The sequence below is a fragment of the Buceros rhinoceros genome, unplaced genomic scaffold, assembly GCF_000710305.1.
Source record: "Buceros rhinoceros silvestris isolate BGI_N320 unplaced genomic scaffold, ASM71030v1 scaffold12371, whole genome shotgun sequence".
NCBI lineage: Eukaryota > Metazoa > Chordata > Aves > Bucerotiformes > Bucerotidae > Buceros > Buceros rhinoceros.
The window spans coordinates 78,098-90,802 of NW_010396053.1; the positions used below are offsets into that span (position 1 = coordinate 78,098).

The window sequence follows — 12,705 nt, forward strand, 5'->3', positions numbered from 1 at the left end:
GGGAAAGGTTCTCTTAAACCTGGTATTTTTCTTCTTTCTTTAAATAGAGTCAACTTTTGGTGCTAGCCTCAAAATGTCCACCACCCTGACAGAGAAAACTAACCTCCCCAACACCATTATCCCATTTGCTGAGTACTGCTGCGTGAACAGTAGGACAGGACTGTTAGAGAGGAGACCTGATTATCTGTAGTGTACATCAGATTCAGATTCTGCTGCTGTGGGACATATTCCAGCACTCATAACAGCATCATACTCAAACATTTTCAGGAGGTTAAGTTGACATTAATCCTCTCTTAAATCTTCCCTGACATCATCAATGCAGAGAATAGCTTAAAATCCTGCTTTAACTTTATAGCAAGTTTAATATACAATAATGTTGTAACAGTCTCATTAAATTCTGTTCACATTCTCCATTCCCTCATAATTTCAGTGCTCCTACTCAGTACTAAAAATTCAGAAATTAATCTCTGCAAACCATTTGCTTAAAATGAAATACAGAGAGTTTTCTTCTCTTAAAAAAAGTTAAAATCTTTATCCTAAAACACTTTAAGCAACAACAGTAATTCTATGAGATGTATTTTCAATATGGTAATAACACCTCTGGGATACAACAGGGATTGATAATATATCATGGTTCCTTTTCCCTCATGGTAAAGAAGTACATCTGTCATTCTCTATTTCGTAATTCACAATGCTAACTGTTTTTAATTATAAGGATAAGCTTAAGACTCAAAATAAATGCCCGCTTCTGCCGGATTTCAGAACCTTCTATTAGGCAAGAATTATCATTAGCCCTACACCTTCCAAAATAAATTGCAGTATATGAAACAGAAAAACTTGTTATCAATGTTCATATTTCGCTTAAAGATACAACAAAAGATGAGAATTAGAATTATCACAATTTCTTGTCAGAAAAACTCAGGCACAGAATATAGACAGAGAGATACATTTTTAAATCAAAATATGTTGTACAATTCTGATGGAGACTTTATTTCATGTGGCAAATTCCTGCCCAAATGTTTACAGTTTCAAAAATCAACTTACATACATAATTTATATAAATTTTGAATATTTAAAACAAATCAACTACAAAAATTCTTGCAAGTATAGACCAGAAACTTTAGATACAGTATTTTGGAACCATTCATGAGTTAAGTATACAAGATTGTATAAAGAGTCTAAGGCTGAGCTTTATTAATGAGCTCTGATCACTTTTATGTTCTAGGTATAGATTTCCCTTAGAAATTCAGTCCTCTGTAGATGCTGGAAATGATGCCCCAGACTGCCTGGCAAGATTTACAGTTAACGTCTCATTAACATCAAGTATTTTAGCACGGATAATGAGTGAACTTCTGTAGCATCTCCCAGTCATCCCCCTCCTACCATGCTTTCGTTTGTATCATACTCCATGTCCAAGAACTTGACTGTACAAGAATGAAACCAAACCAGAAGATGGCCACAGGACCACAAAGGTGATTAAGAGACTGGAGCATCTTTCATATTAGGAGATGCTGAGAGAGCTGGGATTCAGCCTGAAGAGAAATCTCAGAGGGATCTTATTGGCATGAAAAACACCTGACAGATGGAAACCAGACATTCAGTAGTGCCTACTGACAGAAGGAGAGGCAATGGCCACAAATCAAAAAACAGAAGAAAACATTTTTTTACTTTGGGGGTGACCCATTGCACTGCTGTAGGTGCACATGTACTCTGTGCTGCACTTTCAAATAGAACCAGCGAGTTCAACCCATCTTCCGGAGTCTTTCCATACTACTGTATGCATTCATCTCCAACTTGGGTTTATATTACATACGCACACTTTTATTTAAACAAATTATTTTAAATAGCTTACTACCACACAAACTTCTATCAATCACTAAATATTTTAAATATTTAAATAAATAATCTATGGCTTAAAATACAAAATTTTTAACCTTTTTGTCGTGTTATTTTTACATAAGAGCAGAAATCATTACATTAAAGCTTTAAAAACCACAAAACACCCCACCCTGACAACATCTATTTTTAGGGAAACAGTAGTCCACACTAGTCTTCTGTACAACATGCAGATTCCACATAGAACAGAAAGATTATATGAAAACAAAATAATCCAGTAGAGCAAATCCAAGCTGCAAAATCACAACCTTATAGAATTTATTAAATGATAAATCCACAGCATGATTGATTCTGAGTTGCTAGCTCAGCATATGAATGTTCTTGCTGACGCTGACAACAGAAGAATACCAGCACTATTTCCATGAAGTATGCATTTTAGACAATTGAATTTCAACACACTTATTGCTTGGCCCCATCGCCAACGTATAGCCGCAAGAGCAATTCTGCTCTGAGACAGAGCTCACTATAAATGGTAGTTTACCTTAATATCTTCGCTTACTGCAAAGATTACTGAACCAGCAGCAGCACGTGGATAATTTAAGTCACCTAGTGTATTGGGTTTTTTAAAGGAAAACTATGACAGTGCTACTAAATATTGAGGCGTGCTACTTTGTTAATTTTCCTAACATGCAAGGCATAAAGCGCATCAAAAAACGTACGCTGCATCAGAAAAGCGGAGATACAGCCTTTCACCTGCAGCCAGGCTAAGTGAGGAATAGCAAGTCTAACCTTATTAGCTATAGCATCGTAATGCTCAGTTGCACTGTAAATGTTCACTTGCATAAACCGTTAGCCTACTTATGAGAACTGCCCTTCTGAGACAATTTTCTACATTAGTAACATTACAAAACTGTCTAGTCACTTATTTTTTCTAGAAGTGTAAACTTAGCTGGAAGCCCATGATACCTTTTTAGCATTCAACAACTACTTTTATAGGAAATACATCCCCTCAACCTCTGAGACAGGCAATGTAGGAGTAAACAGATGTGCTCAACATCACTTCTGCAGTATTACTAATTGAGTAGCATCAAAATTAAGCCAAAGAACTTCTGTGAAGCAATAAGCAATGGAAGTGTACCAAAAAACTGGTATTAGGAGTGCTGCACATGCAGGTCAAATGCAACGGTCATTTTATAGTGACATGATCAACCTTCATAATAAATCGGTCTTAAACAGATTATCATATATGTAACTAATTTTATTTTCATTTTTCTTGGTTCATCTTGAGATTTATTTTTGTCTCAAAACAATTTATTTTTTATGGTGCAACAGCAGCACAGAAAAGACAAAGCTGTATCTATGCATATTTACACAGTACTAAGGACTTGAGACAGAGAGAGAGAAAAAGCTTGACAGAAGAGACATGTTTTTACAATTTATATATATGATATGGAACCTGCATATGCAGAACCTGTCGGAATTCTCCAGTCACCCAAACCATATACATATCTCACATATGTATCATTTAAAGCAAGGTCAGCCAGTCCCAATAACCATAAAAATAAGACAATAATTTTACCAGATCAATACTGGATGTAAGTTTGTCTGGAAAAGGCAAGTATGCCCAATCACCATGACAGCCATTTTCGTTAAAATTAGACACTGCTCACATCGCAATTTTTTCAATAGTTATCTCAGGCTGCAGTGAAGCCTGTCCTTAGCAACTTCCTGTTCCAAAAAAGCAATTCACCCAAGCCCAAGCGTGACTTGAACTGTTTTCCTGGAAGAAAAAGTCAAAGCAAAGCACAGACAACTTCACTTGACCGTGACCTGCGTCTACTGAGGTGATTTGACTCGTGAGGCAATTACTTTTTTCCTGAAAAGCAATCCAGTGTCACACTGTCAAACAATCTGGGACACACAAGTGAAGTTTCCTCAGCTTTTCGGATGGATGCATACATTCCAGAAGTAGGATATTTATTCTAAACAATCCAAAACAAATCTCAGAAAAACTGGCTGATAATCTGCTGCAGGAACCAAAATTTAGTTTAGTTACACCAACTCGATCCTATGGCAACTCCCTCCATTTAAAGCTTGTGTTTATTCTTAAGCCATATTTACACTGGTAAAATATCTCTGCACCATTTGTATTTCATCATTTTTTCTGTCTATAGCACTCATCCTGAAAAGTGAACAGCATTGTTCATTTGTAATAAATACCTCTCAAGCAATCATACTGAATCTGTCTTTAATCAGCAACTAACATTATAAAGACAGCTTGGAAAACAATTATTTTGTTTTATACAATTAGATAATGAAAAGGCAACACAAAACATTAACACTGAAAGACAGGAAATTTTTTTCTTGTAATGAACTGAACAGAAACTTAAACAATTAACAAGAGTCTTGCTGTGCCTGAACCTTTCATGCCAAGACTAAACTATACCACAGAAGTTTTATAGCTTGCTCTCAGGATCATTCAGTAATAACATGCATAAAGGACAGTATTTTCTACCGAAAAACCATACCAAACCAAAACACTTCCATAACAACTCATGAATTAGAGTAGCAGCAATTTTATTTTCTCCATGTTAATCTGTGTGAAAAACTTAAACTTTTCTATGTACTTTTAACATGTAAAACTGAAAAATTCCAGACGAAAATCTGACTAACAGCAGTTTATTTGGAAATAAGTTTAACATGTCCTACTACTTATCAGCTTCCTTTTCTTTCTTTCCAGTTAATTGTTTTCAATTTTAAATATTAAGAAACAAATCGCCTACAAATTCTACAGTATGTTGAGATGTAGGTTTTGTGAGTTCAAGTCAAAAACTATCTCTGATACATAGCACAGGTTTTTCAGCATGCGAGTGTTTAAAGGGTTGTTCTTTTCACAAGACGCCCAACAAGATTAAAACTATTATTCCTTAAATTGCTCATGTTTTGGGGTTTTTTTTTTGTGAAGAGGCTTTTTCTTTTAAGGAAAAAGACAAACTGATGATTTTGGATGCATTCATCTCTACAGTCCAATCTGACATGAATTTAAGATCTTTTCAGACACCAAAGGCTTAGTATATTTATTATTTTTAAACTGTATCTTTTTAAATTTTTCTGAAAAAGCCAACACCTTCTCTGCTATTTTGAAAATTTTGGCCAAAAGAACTTTATCAGAAGGCTGCTATTTTTTTCTGCTCTCTCTAAAGAGAATGTATAACTTCCTAATTTATAACAGGAAAAAAAAAAATCAAAGATTATTATAAGGCCAAATAAAAAGCAAAACAATTTAAAACTACTCAGTAGCTATTTATAGCAGCTTTAAATTTCAAAATAAAAATTCCAATCTAAGGTGAAAACCAACTGAAATCTCAACTGGTGATGGCAACTATTTGTGTGTATTTGGTCATTCAGAGTAAAAGCCCGTAGAAGAGAAATGGCTTCCACCATTTATAAGACAAAAACGCCACAAAATGTGAACTAAGATCAGCTTAAAAGCACATGAGCTAGAGTTAATTTCATTTAAAATCAAGGTGCTGGAAAGAGTATCCCACTTCCACGTAAGAATTTCATGATTAGTGCACCCAGGGTCATTTCCATCCTGACAATCAGTTGATTCAAAACCACCTCTTCAGTCAGCGCACACAACCTTCAGTAGTCAGAACAGACAAAATCATCTGCTTGTTGGGGAATTCAGGTGTCAAACTTGCAAAATTCCAAAGCTGGAAGTCTAATGGCTTAGTACTGAAATCTCATCTGGTAACCTCTTGTGGAAGCTTTCCCAGCGTCTGTTAGCATCACTTCCGACATCAGTACCAGTTCTCTTTGGGAAACAGTCATGCAGACTGATTTTGATCAAACATCAAATGGTTTGGATTGGAAAGGACCTTAAAGATCACCTAGTTCCAAACTCCCTGCCACAGGCAGGGACATCTTCCACTAGACCAGGGTACCCAAAGCCCCACGCACCCAACCTGGCCTCAAATACTTCCAGGGATGGGGCATCCACAGCTTCTCTAGGTAACCTGTTCCAGTGCCTCAACACCCTCACAGTGAGGAATTTCTTCCTCAAATCTAATCTACCCTCTTTCAGTTTGGAACTGTTACCCCTTGTCCGATCACTACACTCCCTCATAGAGAGTCCCTCCCCATCTTTCCTGTAGGCCCTCTTAAAGTACTGGAAGGCTACTTTTAAGGTGTCCCTGGAGCCTTCTCTGCTCTAGGCTGAACGACCCCAAATCTCTCAGCCTGTCCTCACAGGGGAGGTTCTCCAGACTCTGATCAGCTTTGTGACCCTTGTCATACTATCACTTTTTCCTTGTTACACTATCAACTTTTTCCTGTGTGACAGACAGGTTGTTTTCTGTAACATGTGAAATTATGTAATGCGCGGTATTACAATTTAATAAACAAATGCTGTGCACTCTGAGTGTATACATACAGATATATAGATATATGTGCATCTATATATATTCTAAGAATATGCAGGGGAGCAAACAGACTGCCTGTTAACAGGTTAGTTTGTACTCTCCAGATGGGAGAGGCAACTGCCTCTTCCTTGGATGCAAATGAAAATTCCAAGTTTGCCAAAACTATTGGGAGCAGCAGGCAGGGTTGAGAGAGAAGATGACAAGAAACAGAAAACCTGAAGCAGGAGAAGCAGCTAGGGGATGTTTCAGAAGAGAGGACTAGCTACATCAAAAGGCAGAATCAAAACAAACTGGAGGGGAGGAAACTCTCTTTTTTCCTAAGATCTAGTGTGGAGTCTGTGGAGTTTGATCCATCTTGGACAGAGCAAGAAGTCATTGGATTGGAAAGAAAACTGGGAAAGAAGGACACCCACCTTGAATTTATGTGGTAGCAAAAGGCAGATCTGTTTCCAGCTGGTTTTCTTTAGTACACCTCCCCTACTTTTCCACAGGTAATCTTGCTCAAGATGTTTATGTTCTAATAAATGAGACTACAGATTGCATCAAAGTAATTATCAGGTGTCTTAGATGGGATGGCTGCTAAAAAACCCAACTCTAATGGGCTCTTTGTAAATGAAACTTATATTTAAAAAAAAAAAATAACACAGGTTGCCCTTTGTGCTTTATAGGAACAGGGCTCTGTTCTGGATGGTACCCATGGTAGCTTCTAATAGTATTTTCGGAGATAGAGGGAAGAAAGAAAATCCGTATCAGTCCCTCCACAGACTCATCAAGAAAACCTGTTACAAGGGTTGCTGCTGCTGAATAGGTAAAAATGCTAGAAACAGTGCCAGAAAAAAAACCAATCTGAAAATCTACCCAGTAGACATCTTTCAAAGTTAGACAGAAACTGAAAAACAAGGAGATAATTTTCAATTAGCTGCCATGCTGAGTTTAACATGTTTCTCATGTGTCTCTTTCACAGATGCTGGAAGTAATGACTTCTGCTATCCTCAGCCTCTGCTCTCAACACCCCACACACACACCTCAGATGTCACTCACTCAGCAGAATAACCACATTCTTTGAGCAGCAAGATTTGAACTCTATGGATTTTCCTCCTGTTAGTGAATACGTATCTTGGGTATCAAAAAGTCACTAATAAGTTTGGGTTTTTTCTTTTAACCAACAGAAATAATCACAAATATATCCACGCGACCATTTTATTTCTGGGGTCAATTTTACTTAAGTCAAGATACCTTAATGATACCTTTTTATCATCTCAAGGCACTTACTGTAGGTATATGTAAGTTGGATGTCTAATGCATAGATGCCAAAGTTCACGTGGAACGAATTCAGGGAGTAGTATGCGTAGACATGCGTGCATGCACACACGTATATAAATATAGGTGAAAAGCAGTGAGTTATGCAGTGATCAAAAGAAGCAGACACTGCAAAAGGCATAGCCCCAGAGACACAGATGCTTTAGAATAGCAGAAAAGCTCAGATTTATTCTGTCCTTCACACACTGTGTACTTGAAAAACAAAAAAGGATCCCGACCTCTCACCTGGCTGCAGCAGATGCTACTGACCTGATGTACACACGGCGTGAGCTCACTAAAATTGTTCAGTTTTGCTAATAGTTCAACGATCTGCTAAAAAATAAAGTGTTCCTAGTAAACAGTTAACTTCACATTTTCAAACAAAATGATTGCAAATGGCATGTGGAGGGAAGCTGTTGCCTTCAGTATTGAAAACATCCAACTGTGTGACAGCAAAGGGGACCGATCTATAAAGGTAATAGAAATGCTACAGACTTGCTTAAACTTCACCTGTGCATCCTACCTGGTAGGAGGCTTTTACAGTCACCAGTGTGTTAAACACCTTTAGTGTAAAAAAAGCTTTCTAGGCTTCTTAGAAAGTGGAAGTCTGTAATGCAAGTGAAAACCCAGTGTTCCTGCTGTGCTGGTACTCAACAGTTTTATTCCTACTGCAAAAGAACAGCAACAGTAGTACCATCACAGGAAAACTGAACGTCATTTGGGATGTTGGCACTTCATGAAAAAGAATGGTAATACAGCAAAGTTCTTAAATTATCTTTCTATTAAATGCATTATACATTCACAGTGTGTGTCGTAGCTTCATGTAAAGAATTATCTCCTGGCATCTCATACATTTTAAGAATATTTTTTAAAAATACCATGCATAAAGAGAACTGACAAGATGATAAGCAGGTAGTGTAATTTTTAACATTGACAACTAACTAGATGATTAGTAAGTTTGAAAATAATACTAAAAAGATGTTGCCAAGATGACACAAAACTGTTCCAAGCAATCTCCCATACTGTTTCCTCCTGTTAGTTTATGCTGCATTCTGTAGTACACATAACTATGTTTCCTACAATTTCTATAAAAACATCGTGTATTTCCCAGTCATGCAGTACATGACAGAACAAGACCTTGAAGAAAACATAACATTAAGAAACCGCCAGGCAGCACAAACCAGTATCTGTTCCCATCTACAGTCAGATTTAATGATGAATTTCCTATTACTGAATTTTTATATTCAAGCCTTTAAAACTGTACCTCGAATGGACTTGAGCAGAATTTTTAAAGAATTTATCAAAGCGATTTGGAATCTCTGTCCTCCAACTCTGCTCAGAATACAAGGCTTCCTAGGGTTCCTACACCTGGATAGCTTTACCAGCTCAGAAGCAAACAAGGCTGAGCTGTGTAGCCGTCATCTAAGCTTCACCACAATACAGATCGTGAGTGTCCCTTACTCTGTTAAATCACTAGAGGGTTTGATTCCTTAAAAACTTCTAGCACAGACTGACCAGTCAGGTAAAAGGGGTAAACAGAAGCAGAGCTGGTCTGGAACCCACAATCTGTTGCTAGAGCAGTCTATCCCCTCATGTTACAAATTCACCTCTGCCTGCCTTGTTTTCTTGCACAGTGAGCCAGCTCTTAAAAGGATGCTGTAACTTTACATGGTAATTTTGATGGTACGTACTATCACTTCTCATTTTGTTTGCCATACAGAGGCTTTAGATTACAAATCCTAAGCATGCACACAGTGTCTGGACTAATTGACGCACTGTGTATCATTTACTTCCAAAGAATGCAGATCTTTTTATGTAACTAAAAATGTATCATAATATAAGCTAACAAATTAATATCATTTTATATTTTGACTGTTCCACACCACAGACATAATAACTACCTGAAACCATTTTAAATTAGTATAACATAAAAGTGTAGTAAATTACAGTCAGCAAACTGTAAAAGACAGAGGGGGTTTATAGAACGCAGCAATGAATCAAAATAATTTGAACTAGATATTTGTACAATGAAATGTGATAAAGAGTTGAAGAAGTACATACATCTTTACTGCAAGCCACATGTTAGGACTACTGAATATAAAGATCATGTATACACCAAGAATACTAACTCTAACTCTTACTGTCTGTTAGAAGAGAGACTTCAAGAAACAGAATTTTAATGAATAATTGTATTAGGCATGATTTAAAAAGAAAAAGTACAATAACACAAAAATATGATCATTGTCAAACTATTGCCCATCAGCAACAAACATACCACAGTTCTGACACAAAACTAAACTCGGTCAGTCACAGAGTAATCCTGCATTATACAAAAAGGCTTCTAACGGAACGTAAGAAAAATGCTACAGATTCCAAAATAACTTATATGTAAGACTTAGGAACGTCTCGATTAAGAAGTCATAGTCTGGCAAATATCTGTAGTCATTTTGCTATACATAGATCATTTTCTTAAATAACTGGAATACTTTCATCTTTACTCAACACCTCCCTGCATTCTAGGTATCTCAGACTAAGAATCTTTTGAAAATTAGGACTGGAGAAGAACATGTGGAATCAGCTAGTCCACTGCCCTTTTCCAAAGTGAGAGAAGTTCAAAAATTTTAAAAACATAGTGTAGGTGATAATGTAGATTTCATAAGGTCATCAGGCAATCTATTCTAGAATTTAACAGGTAGAAAGATTCCCTTGTATTCCACCTTATTCTTTCTTGTTGCAACCTCTTAATTCTTCCTCAACCAAAATGGGGTTGTGGGGGAAGGCACTTTATCATCATTCTAAGTTTCCTTTCACATATTTGAAGCCTCTTAAGCTTCCATCTTTTCTTTATCCTCCTTTTTAGGTTTGCTACTAAGCCTGCGCTATATCAAGATGCAAAGTGAGCCCTTACGCTTGTTCTAAAGCTATTGAAATGTCAACAACTGTAGGAATGAAAATCCAGACAAGTAATTTTTTTATCCATTCTGTAATCACAACTATTCAAAACTATCTGAAACATGAATTGTATCTTTTTCCTGTACCAACTGTTACTCATCCCGTAGTAATTTGATAGCATTACAGTATGCAATACCACTGTGAAAGCATCGGTTATCTGATGATAGTTATTCCCAGATAGGCATCGTTATTCCCGGAGTAGAATAAGGAAATATATTGTATTTGTAGAGTTTTCTATCACTGAACACAAGTCAGAACAGAATTGATCAGTCAGCTTCTTCCAGAACTTTTTGAATGACCTGCTACAAGCATAAAAGAAAGGATTTAGGAAAGGATTGGCAGAGATAAGGGAAAAAATGTTTTCCAAGCACAGCAAGACTTGCTCTGCATCTCCTCCTCCCTTTCAGGATCATCAGGTATCTAAGGAATAACAGAGGCTAACTCAGTCTATAAAAGAAAGGGAAGTTTTTCTTGCAAATGTTTTTAATCTGTATCACCAACAGTCAAACTAAGCTGTGACATGTATCTACAGGTAAAATCTGACCTCCCAAGGGCAGAATACATAGTAAGTGTACTGAATACCTCAGCACTTCTGTCAGGACACTGGAGAAAAAAAAAAAATATTTTATGTCATGTCATGAGTATGTGGAGAATAATTCTTGGTTTTTCTCCCAGTGCACACTAGTTTGCCTCTCAACTGTAGAAATTGAGTACAGCCTCTTTTCCCAGCATCAACTGTTCTCCAATTCATAACCAAGTTACACCCTTGTGACTATAACGGCTGGTAATATGAATAATCTTATGGTATTACAGATGTACTTTAAGAGCTATAGTCATTATCTTGTCATTCCTTTAAAAAGTTTTCAATCTGGATCCTCAAAGAAATAACTCGGAAGCTCTGAGGAAAAAAATGCAGCACACGCTCCAGCAGTCTGAGTCCTCATACAGAAGGGATAGTAAAGAAATGGAGGTAGAGTCCTGCCGGAAACTCAAAGAAAAGTGACAAGACAGGACTATGAGGATGACTTTTTTCAGTTCTTCATGATTTTTGTTTTCTTTGATTGGCTATTCCATACCATTTCCTGTCTCATTTTCTAATTACTTCAGTCGCATTTAAGTTCAGCTTCTGACCAGACTGCTCTTTTTTCCACTCATACTTTTTCCTTAGGCTTTTACTTTAATTATGGTTTTAATATGCAGCTATTTTCATTTTCTGTATTCCCAAAACCATTACCAGAACTGAGGAGAAAAAAAAAAATAGAAACACCTCTTTCTTTTTTGGAACTATGGTTCCAAAATCCTCTTAAATCCAAGTAAAATTGATTTTACTTATCTATTGATCACTGATATCTTTTCCTGCAGAAATCCCTGGCCCATGATTTGGGCACTTCTATCACAGGAACAAAAATCATGATACTGAAGAAAAGCTAATATTCATAATGACTACATTCATCAAAATGTCTTAAAGACTTAAACAGATTTATGGGCTCTCTAGTACAAAATACAATTTAGCAATGCAGATAAAACTTCAAAATAATTATCATCTTTATTTTTTAAAGCATTCTTCAGTCTAAATAGCTCCTGTTAAAATCAGGTCTACCAATAAAAATACGTACTCTTACAGACTAGGGTTGAAAAAATAAGTCATAAAATTTATAATTTTACTGGTCTTATAAATTGATTTTCGTCATTATTGCACTATACATAATTCACCAAAGGTGATGGAATGCTTATTTGGTTGATAGCTAATGTATCCCTGAAGAATAAAAGCTATATTAATACATCATTTTGCCATAAAGGTGTTGTAGACAGCAAAAGAACATTTTGTCAACTTCAGGAAATAAAAGAACTATTAAGAATTATTTAAAGCATCATAAAGCACCAACAAAATGTGCAATTGTCAATAGGGGTAGACATTAATCTTTCCATCCCCTTGAACACACTTTCTACATATCATGTTTGAGTTTACCAGATGCGCAGCTTTATGCACTGACTATTGCACGTTAAAGTGCTGAGGAACAAATGAACCCTTTAAATGAATAGATATTCCTTGAGAAGCAAAGGTCCAGTTAAAGAAACATCAGTAACAAGAAAAAGTCATGGGACACTTTCTAGCATCCTCCTAGATTCAATCTCAACTACCTTAATGATGTTTCCTATTGAATATATCTCCCCTTCCCCCATTTAGTTTACA

At 36.4% G+C, this 12,705-nt stretch overlaps 1 protein-coding gene across 1 annotated transcript in view; it reads right to left on the bottom strand.

Moving 5' to 3' along the window:
- The window catches only part of ATRNL1 (attractin-like 1), a gene marked incomplete at both ends in the record, with an annotated part of 133,092 nt that overhangs the window by 55,600 nt on the left and 64,787 nt on the right, over positions 1-12,705 (bottom strand). The gene's annotated exons all lie outside the window — the stretch shown is intronic.